The following is a 20,970-nucleotide window of genomic DNA, read 5'->3' as shown; positions in this document are numbered from 1 at the left end:
TAAGGCATGGGTTCCATTCTATTCACATGTATGCTTCTAAGGCATGGGTTCCATTCTATTCACATGCATGTTTCTAAGGCATGGGTTCCATTATATTCATGCACATGTTTCTAATGCATGGGTTCCATTCTATTCATGTGTATGTTTCTAAGGCATGGGTCCCATTCTATTCACATGTATGTTTCTAAGGCATGGGTTCCATTCTATTCATGTGTATGTTTCTAAGGCATGGGTTCCATTCTATTCACATGTATGTTTCTAAGTCCTGGGTTCCATTCTATTTGCATATATGTTTCTAAGGCATGGGTTCTATTCTATTCACATGTATGCTTCTAAGGCATGGGTTCCATTCTATTCACATGTATGTTTCTAAGGCATGGGTTCCATTATATTCATGCACATGTTTCTAATGCATGGGTTCCATTCTATGTTCACATGTATGCTTCTTTTCTTGTGATCATGAGTTGAATTCCCCTTAAAATCTACTTACCTATCATACATTTATAAATTATGTTAAGGCTGGCACTTTGTAAAAGAATATATAAATGGACTCATGCAAAGGTTTTCAGCTGAGAAGCTGAGAAAAATAGGCTTCTATTCCACTTCCATCCCACTTATTCCTTGGTGGCTCAGTTAGTGTTCTACCCTCTCCTTCCTTCCCTTTTTCATCAATGTGTTACACTTCCATTTCCAAACTAAAAGACTGCCAAATCATAATAGCAATAACTAACACATGCCCACAAAGGGCATATTAAAAAGCCATATTTCTGCAGTCATATATTTTATTTTATTTATTTTATTTTACATTTGTTGACCGGGATAGTCCGACTGGATGCATGTCCATTTTCAGCGGAGGTCCGGGGAGAAAAGCTCCAAGGGTAAGCAGATACAGCATTACATAATACCAGCATCACATATTACAAACAGACTATGTACAAGGATTACATAAGTAAGCAAGTTAAACAAGTTCCACAGGTTAGAGTTAATCCCGAGCGTAAATCAGGATTAAATTAAATTACACAGTAAACTGGTTAACAAATTTTTGCACATTCTAGAGAGAGTTAGCCAGGCTTGATACATTGACATAGCCAGTTAAGTGATAAATGTTGTTTGAGTCTAGTTTTAAATTGACCTAAGGTGGAAAGTAAGGTAATATCAGCTGGAAGAGAGTTCCAGGATCTACTTACAGAGTTTGCAAAGAGAGAATCACCGGCTGTGTTATTAATTTTGCTAGTCTGAATTAGTAGTTTGCTAGAGGATCAAAGCGGTCTAGGATTGTTATAGGGGGTGATAATATTTTTAAGTGCAGGAGTATTGTCCAGATTATAGAGGATTTTATAGGCCATAATCAGCTGGTTATACTGGATTAGGCTGGTAGTTCAAGCTACCCAAGCTGATTTAGATTGATGCAATGATGTGTCCTAAAAGGCAGCCCAGTGACAAACCTGGCAATGTGGTTGTAGCAAACTGAGAGTTTATTAAGGACAGTCTTGTTTAAATTCGAGAGTAGAGGGGATGCATACAGAAGGGTTGAAAGAAGGTTTGAGCGAGCTATGGCAATTTTAGCTGGAGGGGTTAGGAAGGCTTTTATTCTATAAAGTGACCCTAGTTTTTTATTGATGGTTTTGATAGTTTGGTTAACATGTAGGTCAATTTTTAGATTATTATCTATGATGACACCTAATAGTTTTGTAGAGGGGTCAGGGGAGATTATTGTGCCATCATTTGAATTTATGGTAAAGGTGAAAGCAGTAGACCTATGTGTTTGTGAAAATAACAGCATTTTAGGTTTTTGGGGATTTAGGATCAGACGACATTCAGAAAGCCAGTTTTCTATTGTATTAAAGATGGTCTGGGTAGCTGACCATAACTCTATTGGAGATGTGGACGAGCAAATCAGAGTAGAGTCATCAGCATATTGGATACAGCTGACGTTTGGGAGGACAGTATAAAGTTCGTTAATTGAAGATAGAGAACAGCAAGGGCCCTAATATAGAGCCTTGTGGTACTCCATGGGTGTTAGGTAGAAGATTAGAGAGTTTGTTCTGCCAGAGGACAGCCTGCTGTCGACCAATCAGGTAGGATTGAAACCATTGACGGGCTCTAGTATCTAGACAGAATGTTTGCAGGGTGTGGATTAAAAGTTGGTGATCAACCATATCAAATGCCTTGGAAAGATCCAAGAAGAGGGCTGAGGACATGCGCGCCTGCACCCCCCTGGAACTGGCTGGCCAAGAAATTCATTGTATTTTAATTTAAAAAAAAAGTTTTTTTGTTTTTTTTTAAAGGGTGTTCCTCTTTAAGAATGCCCTTTGCATCCCGTCCAGTCGTACAGACACAACAGGTGTTTGTGACCTGTTTTCATCTTCTGTGTCTGTGCGACTGATGGTTTATGTCTGTCTTTCACGCCTGCTGGGAATTTGAATTCCAGAGGACAGTCAGATTGCGCGGATGAAGTGAGAGGTAGGTGTGTATAATCAGTGAAGTTTAAGAGGGAATTACGTGTTTGATATGCATTTGCAATTCAGCTTCTTTTGGAGTGTTTTAGGCTGCACCCTTTAAATCTTATCTTCTACATGCTCTGCTGCTTCTGCTGATAAAAGGTAGAACAAGTGCTAAGTATGTTCTCTGGCGAACCATGTCCTGTCATACTTAAAAAGGGTTGTAAGGTATCTTGTGGGAAAACTAGTATCTATGTGGTTATATATAGCAAGTAATGAAGTAGGTGTGTCATTTTACTGTTTTAAATAGCAGCCATGCATAATGTTTTAAAAATAAATAGCTTTAAAGTTTACATTTATTGGAAACCAAGCACATTATACAGCCGCTTTACTGTAAAGGTTTAGTAAAATGTGTTTTGGACATAATTTACGTGCACGTAATTAAAAGTTGTGTGCCCGTTTCTACTTGAGTATGTTCTATAAAGGTTGAAGGTTGTACTCTCCTTAATATACGCCCACTTGTGTGCATGCTACACTAAAAAGTGCGTATGTGTAAAGTAAGACTGTTGACTCACGGCTGCCAGGCTATAGCAGGCTAGTTGAATGTGCAGTTTGTGACCAGGCATGAACTTTTTTAAGTTGAAATTGAGAACTCTGAGCATTCTTCTAATCATTACACCCCTTTAGAAAATGCTGCAGTGGTGTCAATTGGAAATGTATATATGACATGTCTCTTTATATCTTTAACAGTGTTAATAGTGATTAAAGTAGAAGGTAGTATAAAAATGCTTTGTGGCTGATTTGGTAGAATGAGGTTGTATTACCCCATTAAAGGTGTGTGTACTTGTCATGATACCCCTTTAAAAGTTTAATTGCATTTAGCATAACATAACAAGTAATATGGTTTTGTGTGTGTGTGTGTCCAACTGTTGTATTCATAACCTGATAAAATAAGCTTCCTGTCTCCATTTTGCTAGGAATCTTGGCTGATTTTAGCATATTAGTTAACTCCTCTTCCATTTATTTCAACTAGGGTTCTAGAGTGTCGTTGCTCCAGCCACATGATCATTGAAAATAAAACTGGTCATCCCTTACTTTTGGGGTGTATCGTGAACTCCACTGTTCATCATGAGATACACGCACCGAATCATACATTATGGCTAAGGTATGGCTTTAGTCGCCCTCCATCTGTACACTTGGGTTAAGTTACCATTACTAACATTTGAATTTTTCAAGATAAAGGCATTATTAAACTCATGTTAAGTTGATTTGTTGTTTGAGTCCTACAGTAATGCTAGCTATTTTTATTTAAAGCAGTCTCCAGGTTCATTTAAGCTGGTTAGTGGTTCATTCCTGTTGTTTACTCTCCTACAGGCCTCCCAAAAATAAACTTAAATTTTGAGTATTAGATTCCTCTGGACTTAACTGGGAACAAGAAGAGGGCAGTGACAAATCCTGTTGCATTTTCAAAGAATCTTTAGAAATCACATTTGCTAGCCATCCACAAGAAGAAAGGTGCTCTGCATTCAGTATGTTATAGAGGCCTTCACTGTCTACTTTTTTGGAGGTTGTTGAAAAGGCAAGATTGTCTTAGCTTTTGCAACAGATGTTGTGTCTTCAGTTTGCAACAGTTAACTTTAGCAAACACTACTCATTCCTAGGTGTGATCTGGAACTGGAAACTGCATCTCTTTTAGGCAGTCTTTCACATCTTTTCTTGTTTTCCACAGCTGCTGCTTTAAGAAAGCTGTTTATATTAATTAACTTGGTGAGTACTGAGACAACCAAATATATCTGAATATAGCTGGTTAATAAATAATGACATGCATTTCAGTTTCAGACTTCATATCATTCAAAAAATGCATTCTAACACAAATCATTTTATTCTAGCAACTTTCTAAACATGTCCCTAGTTTTGGGCCTTTATCCCCAACATTATAATAGGCTTTGTCCAGATTTCTTGTGTTAAGAGATTGAGAGGTATGGTGTGTGTGTGTGTGTGTGTCTGTATGTATAAGAAGGAGGTAGCATACCACTCAGCTGTCCAGGTTTTTGGAGAATGTCCAGATTTTTGCCCCATATGCCTCCTAAAAAGCACTGAAATTGCTAAATAATGACAGACATTTGAGTTTTAGATGTCATATCCTTTAGAAAAATGCATACTAACATAAATGCTGTTATTCTAGCAATGTTCTAAGTTTGAGAGGAATATTTATAATCTACTCTTATTTATTTTAGGCTTTGTCCAGATTTCTTGCACTAAGAGGTTGAGGTGTTTGTTAGAGAGAGTGAAATGCCCTAGTTAGAGTTAGCAGGTAGAATTTATTTTCAAGTGCATTTTCAAGGAATTCTGAGTTTCAAGGGAATAGAAGTTTACTGCTGCTCATGTTAAGTCTGCTTAAAATATGCAACTGTTTTGTTTAGCAAATGCTATCACTATTGTGGTATAGAATTTTAAAGCAGTGTTAGTGGCACAGCAGGTAGCATACTTGCATCTTGATACAGAGGGCTATAGGTTCTATTCCCACAGCATGTAGATTTGTATTTTAAGGGGGTGGAGTGCTGCAGTCCTGAGTATGTTCTCCTTTGGATGAGATGTCTAATAACTATGAACTTGTTTTTCAGCTAACCACCCATACCCTATTGCAATATACCCGCTTACCATTTTTTTAATATAACTTAGGCAATTTATTCTTCAAAGGCAGCAGGCATTGAATTTGTAGATGAAACACTGAAATATAAAGTTGTTTTCTAGCAACAACCTCTTCATTAGTTTCAGATCTCTATAATGTGGAATTATTCAGATGACTTTTACTTCTGCAGAAATTGTGCATATTGACTGATATTGGTAGATTGTAATGACGGACGTTTGAGTGGCCTTTTATGGTTGAAATGAAATTGGGCAGTTTGTCATTATTGGTTCATATGTTTTATTAAATTGCTTACTGGGAAAATGTTCAAAACTATAAATTTAAAATACATTCTATCAAGTGGTGCTGTATTATATAAGGGATATAATTAAATTGTTATATATTAGAATTGATTCACTTTCCTGATTGTATTAAAGAACTTTTGCATGGTCCTAAAATGTGTGCAAGGGGCCAGTGATTTGAAAACAGCCCAAAGGTAAACAACCTGCCAATGGCTAGATGCATTTTCTTTGAATGTGGGTTTCAATGCGGTTTCAGTTAATGTGACTTTCAAAAGGTGGAGAAGTTTTAATGCCAAGTCTGTTTTCATTGTAAGACTATTACTTCATTTAGCAAATGTCTGTCAGTGTTTGTGCTATAACATTTGTAAATTAAATCGAAATATCTGTAATATCGTAGAAGTAAAGCATAAAACAGTATGCACATAGAGTTTGAACAGTGTGTATAGCAACTGGGGAGAAATAGTCAAGTAATGGAATACTGAAATGGCTGCATGGGGGGTGACTGTGTGGGGGGGGGCTGTGTGGGGGGAGTGGGCGGGTCTCTGGGTTTGCACTCCCCTGCAAAAAATCCTGCAGGCTCCCTTGGCTGAGGATATATAATTATTGTTGCGATTATGGTTTATGGTTTTGGTAAAGGCTAGGAGGGCTGAAGTAATGCTATGATGAGGATGGAAGCCATGCTGAGTGTCTGCCATAAGGTGATTCTGGATTAGGTGGTGCATGAGTTGAATATGAATACATTTTTCCATAATCTTTGCAAGTGGAGATAGTATAGCTATTGGCCTATAATTGGAGAATTCAGTAGAGCTGCCTCCTTTGTGAAGTGGGATTACATAGGATATTTTCCAGATGGTGTGAATTTTAGCTTCTACTATGGCTCAATTGATTAGTATTGAGACGGGGTAAGCAATAGCATCAGCCGATTGTTGTAGGTACTCAGCAGGGAGTTGACCAGCAGACAGTGTAGTGGGTTTTAATTTTTTGATCAAGGTATGGATAAGTGAAGTGGCGACTGATTGGAAGCTGAATGCGAGTATGTTTCTAGGGGTGGTACTTTCAGGACCAGGGGAGCTAGGAGGTAGTTGGCTAGCTAGGGCTTGAATTGTCTCAGTAAAGAATCAGTTAAAACTGTCAGAAGCATCTTCAGGGGTTTTATCAATTGTAGCAGCAGGGATTGGGGTTGAGGTTTGTCCAGGACGTAGTAGATTATTTAAACCTGCCCAAAACTTCTGAGAGTTATTTTGATTTACTGTCTGTAAATTACAGTAGTATTGTTTTTTGTCTTGTAAAATGGATTTTTTAGTTTTGTTCCTGGATTGCCTGTATTTAAGGTGATCTTGAGGGTCTTTAGAAGAACACCATAAAGCCCATGCTTTGTTTCTGAGGGTAATTTTGAGTTTAGACTCTTTAGAAAGCCATGGCACAGTTTTTGCCTTTGTTCTCTTTGAACGAACAGGTGCATGCAAATCAAGGATCTCAAGGAATTTGTTGTTAAAGTATGCTACTGCTTCCTCTAAGGGGAGGTGTTTTAGAATAGAGCAATTACATGAGTTTAGTTCTTGTTGGAATTTGGAAGGGTCAAAGTTATTATTGTTTCTAACCTTTCTGAGTATGCGTTGTTGGAAATTAATGGCTTAGTGCTTAATTACATATGTGAGAAGGTGATCGCTTAGGCCATCAGGGAGGGTACCAGAGGTGTACAGTTGGGGGTGACTATTTATGAGTACCCAGTCAAGTATGCTTTCTTTTTGGTTGGGTTTACCTATCCTGGTAGGGGTGGATATGATTTGTGTAAATGCATGCAGGTTAATATGGGTGGTTGGGGATTCTGAGGAACAGGTGCCCCAGTTTATGTTAAAGTCTCCAAGTAGTAGGGTTTCTTGGGGGTAGTGACATGATAGCCAGTGCAGGATATCTTCAAGTGTAGATATATTGTTACCTGGGGGAATGTACATACAGATGATATTAATTCATTTATTTTTATTAAGTTGCAATTTGGTGGCAAGAATCTCTGAGTTATTAATCTGAGGTGGTTGTATTACATCTATGGTGACATTCAACTCAGATTTATAGAGTACAGCTACCCCACCCCCCTTCCTGGAAGCAAGATCTAACCTGTGTATGTTGTACCCAGGTGGTAACACTTCATTGTCTATAGTGTTAGGTTTTAACCAGGTTTCAGATAAATAGAGAATCTCAGGGGAGTGGACATCCAGAAGTGCATGCAATTCATGCACCTTGTTATTAATGCTTCTAATATTGAGATGACAGGCTAAGAGAGAGTTAGTTGGCCTATTAATTGTAGATTTGTAGCTTAGATTGCAAGTAGAGGGGGTATGGGTATCTGAAGTGGGTGGGCCAGGGTTGGGGTGAATATCACCACCAAGTATTAGGTTAAGTCTATACTTGGTGATGAACTTCAGGAATTTGTTTATGAGTTTGTGGTAGTGTTTGCATCTAGAGCTAATGTGCCTGGGGTTGAGATGTTGATAGACTGAACAAGATGTTGGATAGGACCTGGTACTGTAAGTATGGTTTAAGGTGGGAGGATTTACAGTTGGGGTGATAGTATGGCCTTTCGGGACCTGAAATCCCGTAAGAAACTGGTTTTCATACAAGGTAAGGAGGTATGGTACAAACAAGAGGGGTAGTAAAGAGGAGTATATCATTATTTGTGATTCAGCTAGTGAGTTAAGGAACTGTTTTACCTGGTGATGCAACACCAGAAGATAGAGTGTTGAGGTAAAGGTACTGGAAGGGGGACGGGAGAATGCCAGATGAAAGCTAATAGGTGCTATTAAAATGTAGGTAGAAGAATGGGGGTGGGAGGAATTATCCCAGATGAAAGAAGATAGGATCTAGAAAGTGGGGGAGTGGCTATACTACTTTAAATTTAGAGGTACTGGGGGCGGGAGGTAATTGGGGGCAGGGAGGGGAGCGAAGAGAGCCCGAGCATAGCGAGGGTGAATGTAGAGGGGCTATTGCAGTTTACAAGGTTTCCTAAGGTGTCCTAAAGCTATAAGGCAAGTATTATAGCTCTTAATGTAAGAGTCAGTTTACTTAAGTCACAGGGGAAGGAGGCAAACACTCAAGTAGAAAAAAGAGCCCTATGGCTGACCAAAATGGTCACAGCACTAAGTGAAAGCTTAACAAATGCTTTTTGTGTGCAACCTACTCTGCTTAAATGCTGAGAGAAAGGAGTTTTGTTATGGTGACCAATTGCAGTCCTGTAGACTCCGTTTTGTAGGTAAATGTAGAGTTCAACTAGGAAAAGAGAAAAGCAGAGATTCTAGGGTAAGCATCATACCTCTCAACCTGGAAACATCAAAAATCTGGACAGGGCCCACGAAAAATAGGTACAAATCTGTACGCTGATTAACATCTAATTTGCATACATAATTACGTAACCCCACCAACTCCGATGGAATTGTGGGATACCAACCTTCAAAGGCAAACTGAAGAACAGACAACTAAAATATGGCACCAGAGTCCCCCTGCAGCCATCCCAATGTCCCATTACCTGACTATTTCACCCCATTTACCATAAACACGAATGTGTGCATACTGCTTTACTTCTACAATGATTATTTGCATTTTATTTTTACATTTTACAGCACAACAATGCAGAAACACTAATGGACATCAGGTAAACAAAGCAATACTGTCTCACAATGAAAATAGGCTTGGCATTAAAACTTCTCTGCCCTTGAAACTTACATTCATTGAAACAGCATTGAAACCCACACCACATCCAAAGAAAATGCATCTGGCCAGTGGTGGATAAAGATTACCTTTGGGCTGTTTTCAAATCATTGGCCCCTTGTGCACAAAACAAGAACCATACAGGTTTTCTTTTCTTTGATAGACCTTCCTGACTTTATTAAATTATATTCCGTGTATAATACAACACACTTGTTAGACAGAGCGCATTTTAAATTTATTATTTTTCCAGTAGGCTGTACTGTAGGCAATGAAACAAAATGCATGAACCAATAATAACAAAACTGCCAAATTCAGAACATTTCTATCATAAAAGTCTACTTCCACACCCACACTATAAATACAGCATCAAAAAGGAGGTGGGGACTCTTCTGTATCATAGTGCTGTGTCTCTCACCAAACAGAAGAGTATGACTGATATTTGTAAACAGTGATGCAAATAATTTCAACATATATAACTAATAATATAAATAATGATTATAATGTTATATACAGAATGCATTGTAAACAGAGCAATGTAGACCCTGTAATAAATGGTAACCATTTTTTTAAATGTGTCTAAATAATTCCACATTAAAGAGATTTATAACTAATGAAGAGGTTGCTGCTAGCAAACAACTTAATATTTCATTGTTTCATCTACAAATAAGTGCCTGTTGCCCTTGAGGAATAAATTGCCTATGTTACATTAAAAAAATAATAAGCTAATAATATTGCAATAGGGAATGGATAGTAAACTGATAACAGGTTCAGTTACTAGTTATCGCTGCCAAAGAGGGTGTTCTCAGGGCTGCAGCATCCACCTCTTTAAAAGTACAACATTGACACAGTACAGTATCAGTAATTCATCTACATACTGTGGGAGTAGAACCCACAGCCTACTGCATCAAAAGCAAGTAATCTACCTGTTATGCTACTAACAGTGGTGGAAGCCAACTTCACATAAGCAGCACTAAACTTCTCTTCCCATGAAGCTCTCAACTAGTCAGCTCTTTATAAAACCCACTCGACACTCACCTGTATCTCTCAACTTTGCAGCAAAAAAATCCGAAAAAAATTTATTCGTTGGGGCAAAAGCCCAAAAAAACAGGGAGGGATACATTTTAAATGTCGCTTGTATAATCTTGGAAAGTTGCTAGAATAAAATGTTATGTTACCACAATGTGTTTCCTGAAAGATAGTGAGACAAACTTAAATGGCTATAATTTAGTGAATTCAGTTCTCACCATAGCTCCCAACCTCTTAGCACAAAACACATGGACAAAGCCAATAATGGGGGAATACAGCCCCCAGACATATTCAGTGAATTCAGTTCTCACTATAGCTCTCAACCTTTTAGCACAAAAAACTTGGACAAAGCCAATAATGGGAGAATACATCTCCAAAAATAGGGACAAATTTCAAATATTGCTCTTATAAACATAGAAAATTTCTAGAATGAAAAGTTTTGTGTTACCATGTATTTTCTGAAGAATATGAAGTCTGAAATTCAATTGCCTGTCATGTAGTGACTTTAGTCCTCACTGATTTGCCACAAAAATCCAAGAAACCACAGATTTTATGAAGAACAGAACAAAAATTAGGCAAAAAGCTCTACAGTTTTCACAAGTGGTGGTGGGTAGGGAATTCGGGCTCTTGTTACCTGTACCCAAAATGCAGGGTTTGAGCCTGAGTAACTCTAGCCACCAGGGATATTTAACTGGGGAAAGACACAGAAACACACACACACCTATAATGCAGACTAAAATGCATAACACACACACCTAATGCAATCTTGCAGAATGCAATACATAACTATAATGCAGACTAAAATGCATAACACACACACCTAATGCAGTCTTGCAGAATGCAGTACATAACACAGCCCAAATGAACTTCAAAAGGAGCATGCAGACTAAAATGCATAACACACAGCAGCTTTGTTTAAATGAAGAAGCAGCCCAGCAAAAACTCGCGCTCAAACAGACACACTTCCTAATTTGTTTAACATACCTGCCTAGCCCAAATAAATACAGGAATGGAGCACCCTAAAATGCAGTCTTGCAGAATACAATACATAGCCCAGCAAATGGAGCAGCCAAAATAAACACTTCAAATTGCATGCAGCCAGCAGGTTAAATTACAGTAGACAAAAATGCAGAGCAAAAACTTTCAGAATAAAATACATAACACACAGCAGCTGTGTTTAAATGGAGAAGCCCAGCAAACAGCAGCTTTCTTCAAACGGAGCTGCACCTCAGCAAAGACTTGCACTCAAATGGAGTAACAGACACAATTCTTAAATTGTTTAAAACGGGATGTACTGAGCCCAGCAAACACAAGCTTTCTTCAAACGGAGCTGCACCTCAGCAAAGACTTGCGCTCAAATGGATTAATGGACACAATTCTTAAATTGTTCAAAACGGGGTGTACTAAGCCCAGCAAACAGCAGCCTTCTTCAAACGGAGCTGCACTACAGCAAAGACTTGCACTCAAATGGAGTAACGGACACACTTCTTAAATTGTTCAAAACGGAGCATACTTACTTGTCCCTAGCTTGCAGCAGAATACACGCAGCAGCCCAGCATGGAGCAGAAAGATAACCAGTAGCCTCAGACACATCAGACAGACACACACCCCTCTTAAGAGGAAGATTGTGCAGCACAGTCCCCAGAAATATGGATAAGTAATTAAACTCCATCACTGTGTAGCTAAATGAAAATGGCATTACCTAAACGAATAACTCTGCAGCTAAACTCCATCACTGTGTCGGTAAATGAAACAGCATTAAAATCTGCCCAGACTGCAAACAGATGCTCGCGAGTATTCAAAACAGGCAGCTCCATTTACAAAACAAGTATTTAGACATACATCTGTGTCTGAACTGAATTCTGACAGGCTGGCGGAGCTGACATCATTGTGCGGGTGATGACATCAGCTCTGAAAGTGCAGAATCTAAAAAATAGATAAAAAAATCGGAAATGAAGGGGTGCCACTCGAGAATCATGGCACCCCTTCATTGGGACCCCAAAAATAGGTAAAAACCGAGTAATTCGGGACGGTTGGGAGGTCTGGTAAGCATAAAGGCAATAACAGGCAGTTATTTTATAATAATACATTCAGAAAGGTTTGTGGGTGGGGGGGGGTAAAGTAGCACACCAGAATGAACTAAGATTTATAGCTAAGAAACCTAAGCAAGAGAGCAATGCAGTAAATAAACATTTGCCAGATTTTTTAAAGATATACCTGAAAAACTAAATCAATTGTTCACAATTGTACAACTGGAAAATTGCCAGTAAAAGCACTTCAGGTATAGCTAGCCCAAGTTATTCAGGTCATAAAAGCACTTCTTCAATGTGTGTGTGCAATTTAAGCATTAAAAACGCATGCAGCAAGTAGGAGCTCTGATTATACACTTTCTCTAGGTACAGGTTCAGTTTAAACACAAATATTACCACAGAAATTCAGTAAAGTCACTAGTGACTTATAGAGCCTCTGCAAAAAAATGAAGCAGTCTGTGCAGAATCAGAATTTAGCAGCAGGTCATTCAGTTACACAAAAAACAGTAAACGATCCATACAATGAAGAAACTTACATTGTCACACCAGGTCAGGCTATTGCAGTTTATAAGGTTTCCTAAGGTGTCCTAAAGCTATAAGGTAAGTATTATAGCTCTTAATGTAAGAGTCAGTTTACTTAAGTTACAGGGGAAGGAGGCAAACACTCAAGTAGAATAAAGAGCCCTATGGCTGACCAAAATGGTGACCTGCTTAAATACACAGCACTAAGTGAAAGCTTAATAAATGCTTTTTGTGTGCAACCTACTCTGCTTAAATGCTGAGAGAAACTGATTTTGATATGGTGACCAATTGCAGTCCTGTAGACTCCATTTTGTAGGTAAATGTAGAGTTCAACTAGGAAAGGAGAAAAGAGAAAAGTCAGTGAGACAGTTGGCAGAGAGTGGCATTGATGGCCATCTATAACCACAGTGGAATGTCACTCCACATCCTATGGCAATGCCAATCTGAAACAAAACATAATGCACAGTTAATGACTTTACCCTAATGCCTTCAATGGCCAAGTGTAGTCATGTACGTATTTTTAGCGTGTGAATACACTGGTTGGGGATTTAAATCCCCTGGTGTATGTTTGTTTCGTAGTCTGCACATGTGCTACATTTCCCTAATTTGTGTGGTTTACGGCTGACTTTACTCTGTCGCAGTGGCTCAATTTTCTAGGAGACTGTGAATATACTGATATATGGAGTGTACTGATGGATGGACTCCCCTGAGGTTCTTATATTCCTTATTTAATGACACTAATGACATAGTACAGGTCCTCTGCTCACACTCTGATATTGTCTGACTGGTGCAGGTTGGTATTTCATGGCACCCCACCAACTCTTATGCATATATTTCACATTCACATATTGTCATACCTCCTTCTCTGTTTTGTTTTTCCTACAATGCTTTGTTCTGTACAACTCTTTGCACTTTTTTATGTCCATCTCTGTGAATTTTGTTGCTATAGCACAACCTGTAATCTACTCTCAGCCATCAGTGCTAATTTCCCTCCCATTTTACACCTCTCTCTCTCTCTATATATATATATATATATATATATATATATATATATATAGTTATAGATATAGATATATAGTACAGTACACTAGGAGTACTCATGCACCATCATTATTTACCTCTGCTTCTCGAACTTAACTCTGTTCACGAGGTAAACTAACATAATGTAGCTACAGTGTTGTGCTGTGAATCAGACAAGAAGCTGCTTTTCATGCACACTGGTTGCATGCATATATAATTAGCATTGCCGCTCATCATGCAAACAATGCAAATAGTGATGGCTTAGCCATGATTGTGGATCCAGCATGACTCAATCTCAGGACAAATTCTATACTTTTGCTATTAACATTTGATATACCCTTCCTGGGCTACGATTGCAAACAGTTATGTTCAATCAGTGCTCTACCCAGGTAAACAATCATAAATGAAAATAAATAGAAAATCTGTGGGTTGACCTGAAGAGGGCTGTGCACAAGAGATGCCCTTGCAATCTGACAGATTTGGAGCACTTTTGCAAGGAAGAGTGGGCAAATATTGTCAAGTCAAGATGTGCCATGCTGATAGACTCCAACCCAAGAAGACTGAATGCTGTAATTAAATCAAAAGGTACTTCAACAAGTATTAGTTTAAGGGTTTGCACACACAACAAAGTATTAGTTTAAGGGTGTGCACACTTATGCAACCAGCATATTGTACGTTTTTTATTTTTTATTATATTTTTATTTTTTATATTTTTCCCCTAACCGATTTGTTTGTGTTTCAGTTGCATTATATAGGTTATAGGTCACATTAAAGGTGGGAAAAGTTTTGAAATTATTTATTGTGGTCTCATTTTTTTTTATATCACAAAAACCTGGCATTTTAACAGGGGTGTGCACACTTTTTATATCCACTGTATGGTAACATATTAACAGACTGAGAAAAATGTATTAAATGTATTCTATTATTCATGTTATTGAATGGTAAGTTACCTAAACATCAACATGGTACCAGTTACAGGTAGATGCAATGAATGGGTGCTCTTTAAGTGCATCTTTGAAGTTTTTAATGGTTTCTTCATTTCTGATGTTTGTAACGGGTAGTTCCAAGTAGCAGGTCCCAGTCAAGAGAAGGCTCTCTCACCTACAGCAGTTTTAACTGGGGGACGTATTATAAATTACTGATTTGTGTACTTCTGAGTACAAAAGGATCATCTATTAAAGGTAGTTTCACTCAATTGGGGACAGTGAACATGTTTTAGCACATTTTAAATTAAGAGTACTTTGAAGAAATATGGCCCTGTGAGGCAGTAAAAGCCATTTGGAATTTTTTTAGCAAATTGTAATGGTAAATTGGGGGGGTGTGCTAATATAATTAATCTGCAGATTTTAATCTCAGCAGTCTGTTTCTGTGAGTATTGTGGGCTGAATGTATAATGAGAAAAGCAGGGCCACATTCAAATGTGGGTATTAAAGTATATTTTGCAAAGCAAGCAAAGGGTGAAAGGAGGTAGCTGATGTTGTAGCAAAGGTTAAATTGAGCAAGGACATTACTTACAAAATGTGTGTGTGTGTGTGTGTGTGTGTGTGTGTGTGTGTGTGTGTGTGTGTGTGTGTGTGTGTGTGTGTGTGTGTTTTAAAGGAAAGGGAAAGTATTAGGCCTAGGTCCTGTTGTCAGTGGCATTAGATATTTTATTCCCATTAAGATCTGTTAAGAGAATAGGAGGAATAGTGGGTAGATTTTTGGATGAGACAAAGATCATGACATTGGTTTTCTTTGGGTTAATTAGTAGTTCTTTAGTAATGGATCAGGTGCATACCTGAGTAAAATCGTCCTGTAATTTGGTGTGTAGGTCAGAGTGGCTAGTACTGGATTGCAGGACTAGCATATTATCTGCATTAATCATTGATTTAAGATTTGGTAATTGTAGGGGGAGATCATTAACAAAGAGAGAGAAGAGAAGAGAAGAGAAGAGAAGAGAAGAGAAGAGAAGAGAAGAGAAGAGAAGAGAAGAGAAGAGAAGAGAAGAGAAGAGAACCTAGCACAGGCCCTTGTGGTACACCTGTATTAGGTTTGCCAGCATTAGAGGATGAGACATTGCTGTGGACGTGAAAGGCTGTCTCTTTTAAAAGCCCTTGTCATGTCAACAGAGAAACCTACAGTAAAAAGTCCATCATTCTAATTGCAATAAATGGTATCAGTGGCCATTACTAAGGCAGTAAACTGCTGTTATAGTGCTGTGCTTTGACCTAAATCCATGCTGTTTGTCAGACAGTAAGTCATATTTATTGCTATAGTCCAACCTTTGAACATTTGCTCATAAATAAGTTTCTCAACTAGTTTCTCCAACTAGAAGCTGTTAGTGACAGGACAGTAGTCATTGGGAGAAGAACGTTCAGGTACGTTTGGAAGAGGGATAATTAGTGAATACTTGAAACTGAAGAGATAGTCTTTCTGTTTAAGGCTAGATTAAATAATAAAAGAGTGACAGGACCCCTTAAGAATGTACTACCTGTTTGAAGAGACCTTGAATGCAGAATATGGAAAGCAGGATTATCTTTCAAGTCAATGTTTTCAAGTAAAGACTAAATGATTCATTTGTTAATATCCTTCAGGCAAAATTGAAGAGACTGCAATAGCTGTAATGTGGTAGCATTTGGAGTGCTGGATTGTTTATTTATTATTTGTTGACTATGCTAGTTCCACTAAGATAGGGGCTTCTTTCAGAGGAGAACTGAGGTAATATTTCTTCTGCTACTACAAGAAAACTTTGCAAGGGGATCAGGCAACTTCCTCTTCTCTAGTCAATATGTGTGATGAAATCTTTTACATCCAGCTGAGCTACCACCAACACGAGTTAATAAGATCTTAGCTCACTGTCTCATCTGAAGAGCAACACAATCAGGAGTGCAGCACCATCTAATACCAGTGATGTCAGCAATCCAGTCACCAGTGGTGAGAACAGAATCAACAGCCTACTGGTTTTCCGGCACTAAAGGCAAGCATACTACCCGTTGTGCCACTAATACTGCCTCACTTTAGCACTGGTAAAATGATTAGCAGTTGCTTGTTTGAGAGATATAATGATATACTGTTTACCTCATTTAGGCTAAAACTAATAGCAACACTTGATGGGCCCTTTGAGAAGAGCTTATTAGTAATGATTGGCTTGATGGATTGCCAGAACTTCTTTGGCTGCCCCAAGAGCCTTATTTGCAAGTTATGTATGTCGTCAAATTAGGTTTTACTGGCATTTACTCTTGTTTTTATGGGCTTCAGAAATGGTTGTACTGTCCATCTCCTTACATTATTTTCTGGGGTTACATGTGATGCAGAATGTCTTTTTTTTCCTGCACCTTAGTGAGAAAAGTCAGTCTTTAATGGGTGTAATCCAATTATAAAATGTAGCTAATGTGAAAGAAGGACTTTTACACAGATAAACCGCTATCCGGCCTGTTCATTGCAATTCACTAATCCATACATATTTAGATGACTCTGGAATAGAATGATTTATAATAGTTGCAGGTGGACTGTTATGTGTTCTAGACCCCAATTGTTAAACAATGGAAGCAACTACTTAGGAATACTATAAGGATCAAAACATTCATTACTCTGCCTGGAATGGTGGTAATTACTATACTTAGAGCTGTACATTTAGCCATAGTTATGTTTTACTGTTTGGTTAAGATTTTTCTGAGTTGGTTGTCTGTTTAATTGACCTTATAGAAGTCCTGCTAGTCTTTACTAACGTCAACCTCAATTACTAACTTTTGGCCCTTGGCATATTTCAGTTATGATGTTGATAATGTTTTGAACTACCACTTGGCTGGAGTGGGGTGAAATGCTTATGATGGCTATAAGAAGCTTTGCCCTCCACCCATTCATAATTTATAAATAATTCAAATTGGGGTTATCATCACTTGTATCATTACTCATACCGATAACTGTAGGAGCTATATTGGCTGCTTTCCTGAATAAAACCACTTTGCTCTCATATACGTTCATAGGTTCATAGAAGATTAGGAGGCTAACAGCTTAAGGGGCCTTATAAACATAGCCAATGTTACCTGATTTTACCCACTATATGCCCCCTAGGGGCAAGATGATGACATGGATTTGTGCCTGTGCATTGAGTATCTTACAGATTGCCCCTGTCCATAAGGGGCATAGGCAATTCCTCTAGTGTAAATTTGTGATTCCCCACCCATTGATCCAAATTGTCTTAAAGATGGCCAGGGAAGGGCTCTGCTTAATGTGAATAGGAAACCTGTTCCAAAGTGGGAGCCCATCTTTGAGACACATATCTCTCTCTAGCATATTTTGTCTGAGTCACTAACTAAGTTTAGATCCCTTGATCAGGTGACTCTCATGCTGTTTGATTTGCAGATGTGTAACAACTCCATCAGGGCTGGATTTATGAGTGCCTTGTAGGTCGGGCACAGGTCACCTCTTAATAGTCATTAGGAAACAAAGTAAAGAGATAGGGCTTTTAGTCTATCTGCATAGCTCATGTTGTTTACATCTTGTATTTTGTTTGTGAGAAATCTCTATGGTATCTCCAGCTGCTGTAAATGCCTAGTCAAGTGCACGCCAAATGGCGCACTTTACTCAATTATTGTCAAAAGAGGGCTGAGTACAGTTGAACAATAATTTCCTTGTATCTGGATGCCATACCTTTACTTATAAGTTGTGCCACTTAAAATAACTTCCTCACCACTGTGGACACATGGCTTTCAAAATTCAGGCTACTATCTATCTATGTACCTATATCTCCCACCTCTGAGTCTACTGTAGAGAGGTGTTCTAGTGGTGCTGTAATTTGCAAAGGTATTTGACTTCCCAATGGGTATGGTAATACATTTTTTTGCATTTAGTTTTAGGCCATGGTTCTAGCACCAGTCATATATGTTATCTAGACCTTCCAGAAGAATACCTACATCAGTGTGGGATTCAGTACTTGCCCCCAGCTTGCAGTCATCGGCAAACTTTGTGATCCAGAGGCTTTACACATTAGCCTAGACTTCAAAGAAATAGAATTCTGAGCAGGAGTGGTCCCAGCACTGGGCCCTGTGGCACACCACTAATAACTGGTCTCTTGTTGGATATGGACCCACCCAATTTAACCTCATGTGTCCTGTCCATGAGCCAATTGGCTATCCCTTTGGTGACATGGGGATTTATGCCCAGTTTTGAGTTTATTTATAATACCTGAGTGGGGAATTGTGTCAAATGCCTTGGCCAAGTCAAGGTAGGCAGTATATACAGTTTTACCCTCATCCATGGCCTTAGTGACTTTCTCAATGAAATCCACCAGATTCAGTAGGCATGATCTGCAATTCACAAAGCTGAGTTGGATCAGGTCCAGTGTTTGGAGGTATACTATGTCAATATTTATCAAGTCCATGATTGTTCTTACATATAAGACTAGTCAAACTTATGGGTCTGTAATTTCCTGGGTCAGAAGATGGTCCGCCTCCATGCAGAGGGATGACCGTTGCTGTCCTCCACTCTATAGATACAAAACCAGTCCAGATGCTGTGGTTAAAAGAGAGATCTTAATGGGCCTGATAAGTCTTGAGTTAAGCTGTTTAAGAGGCAACCTGGTATATTGTTAGGCCCCATTGAAACAGTGTGTTTAGCCTTAGGCAATGCAGTGGCAACCTGTTCTTTGGTGATAATTGGCAGTGGCGTGGTGGAGTGTATTTTTTGGGAGAGAGCTGAGGGTGATGGGACGTGAAATTTGAGCTGAATTTGTTGGCCAGCAAAGTTCCTAAGTCTTCTAGCTGAGTATAGGTGATGCCACCTACAACTAATTCTGCACATTGTTGGGTGTTGCCCTTAAGATTGCAGACATAAATGAAAAGGGCCTTATGGTTATCCTTAGTTTTAGAAGCTATTTTTACCTCAAAATCTGCTTTCAGAGACTAGATTAGTTCCCTGATTTGCTTGTTTAGACTAATGAAGGACTTATTTCTCAGTTGTGCGCATTCCCTCTTACTTCTCAACAGGATTTTCTTTCTTTTGTTGTGCAACCTATAATTACTAGGGGTCCACCAGGGTAGCTTGTTTTGTGGTTTGAACTGGGTTTATTTTGGTCTGATACCACCATTTTATGGAGTTGTTTATATGGTCATACAGGTTTTTTGTGCATGCCTCTGTAAAAGGTTTCTGCATTTTCTGGATTTAGAGGAGCTAGGAAACTTGCTATGCCATCTCTTAATAGAGGGTAATTTAAAAGTTTTTGGATTAGGTGGGGGGAATTTATTATAAAGGCTCACCCAGACTCTGCTACACTTTGCTGCGAATGAAAGGTTAGTTTGCTTTTTATTTGTTGTATTTTGTATTAGTTTATTGCCTTTTTATATTTTGAATACTGTGATTTGTTTTCTTTACCTTGTGTTTTACTTTGCTTTTAACTGCATGTTAAAACATCAAAAGAGACCACAGCTCTGAATCTTGTGAGTCAGGCAGAAATTAGAACTGATCAGTTAAGGACTCATACATAAGATAGAAATGGTCACTTAAGGTTAATCATTTGTGAACTGAGGGTGTGGAGCTAGGAACTAAACCTTCTATTTAAGGGGTAAAATAAAACATTTCAGAGCTTTATTCGAAAGGCTCGCCCAAACTCTGCTACACCTTGCTGTGAAGGAAAGGTTAGTTTGCTTTTTATTTATTGTATTTTGCATTGGTTTATTGCCCTTTTATATTTTGAATACTGTGATTTGTTTTCTTTACCTTGTGTTTTACTTGCATTCTGCTTTTAACTGCATATTAAAACTTCAAAAGAGACCACAGCTCTGTCTCTTGTGAGTCAGGCAGAAATTAGAACTGATCAATTAAGGACACATACATAAGACAGAAGAGGCCACTTAAGGTTAATCATTTGTGAACTGAGGGGGTGGAGCTATGAACTAAACCTTCTAGTTAAGGGGTAAAATAAAAGATTTCAGAGCTTTATTAGAAAAGCTCACCCAGACACTGCTACACTTTGCTGTGAAGGAAAGGTTAGTTTGCTTTTTATTTGTTGTATTTTGTATTAGTTTATTGCCTTTTTATATTTTGAATACTGTGTTTTGTTTTCTTTGTCTTGTGTTTACTTGTATTCTGCTTTTAACTGCATATTAAAACTTCAAAAGAGACCACAGCTCTGCCTCTTGTGAGTCAGGCAGAAATTAGAACTGATCAGTTAAGGACTCATACATAAGATAGAAGAGGCCACTTAAGGTTAATCATTTGTGAACTGAGGGGGTGGAGCTAGGAACTAAACCTTCTAGTTAAGGGGTAAAAATAAAACATTTCAGAGCTTTATTAGAAATGCTCATCCAGACTCTGCTACT

This window comes from Protopterus annectens, chromosome 1.part1 (assembly GCF_019279795.1).
Source record: "Protopterus annectens isolate FY-2018-M chromosome 1.part1, PAN1.0, whole genome shotgun sequence".
Lineage (NCBI taxonomy): Eukaryota > Metazoa > Chordata > Ceratodontiformes > Protopteridae > Protopterus > Protopterus annectens.
Note: the sequence above shows the minus strand (reverse complement) of the source record.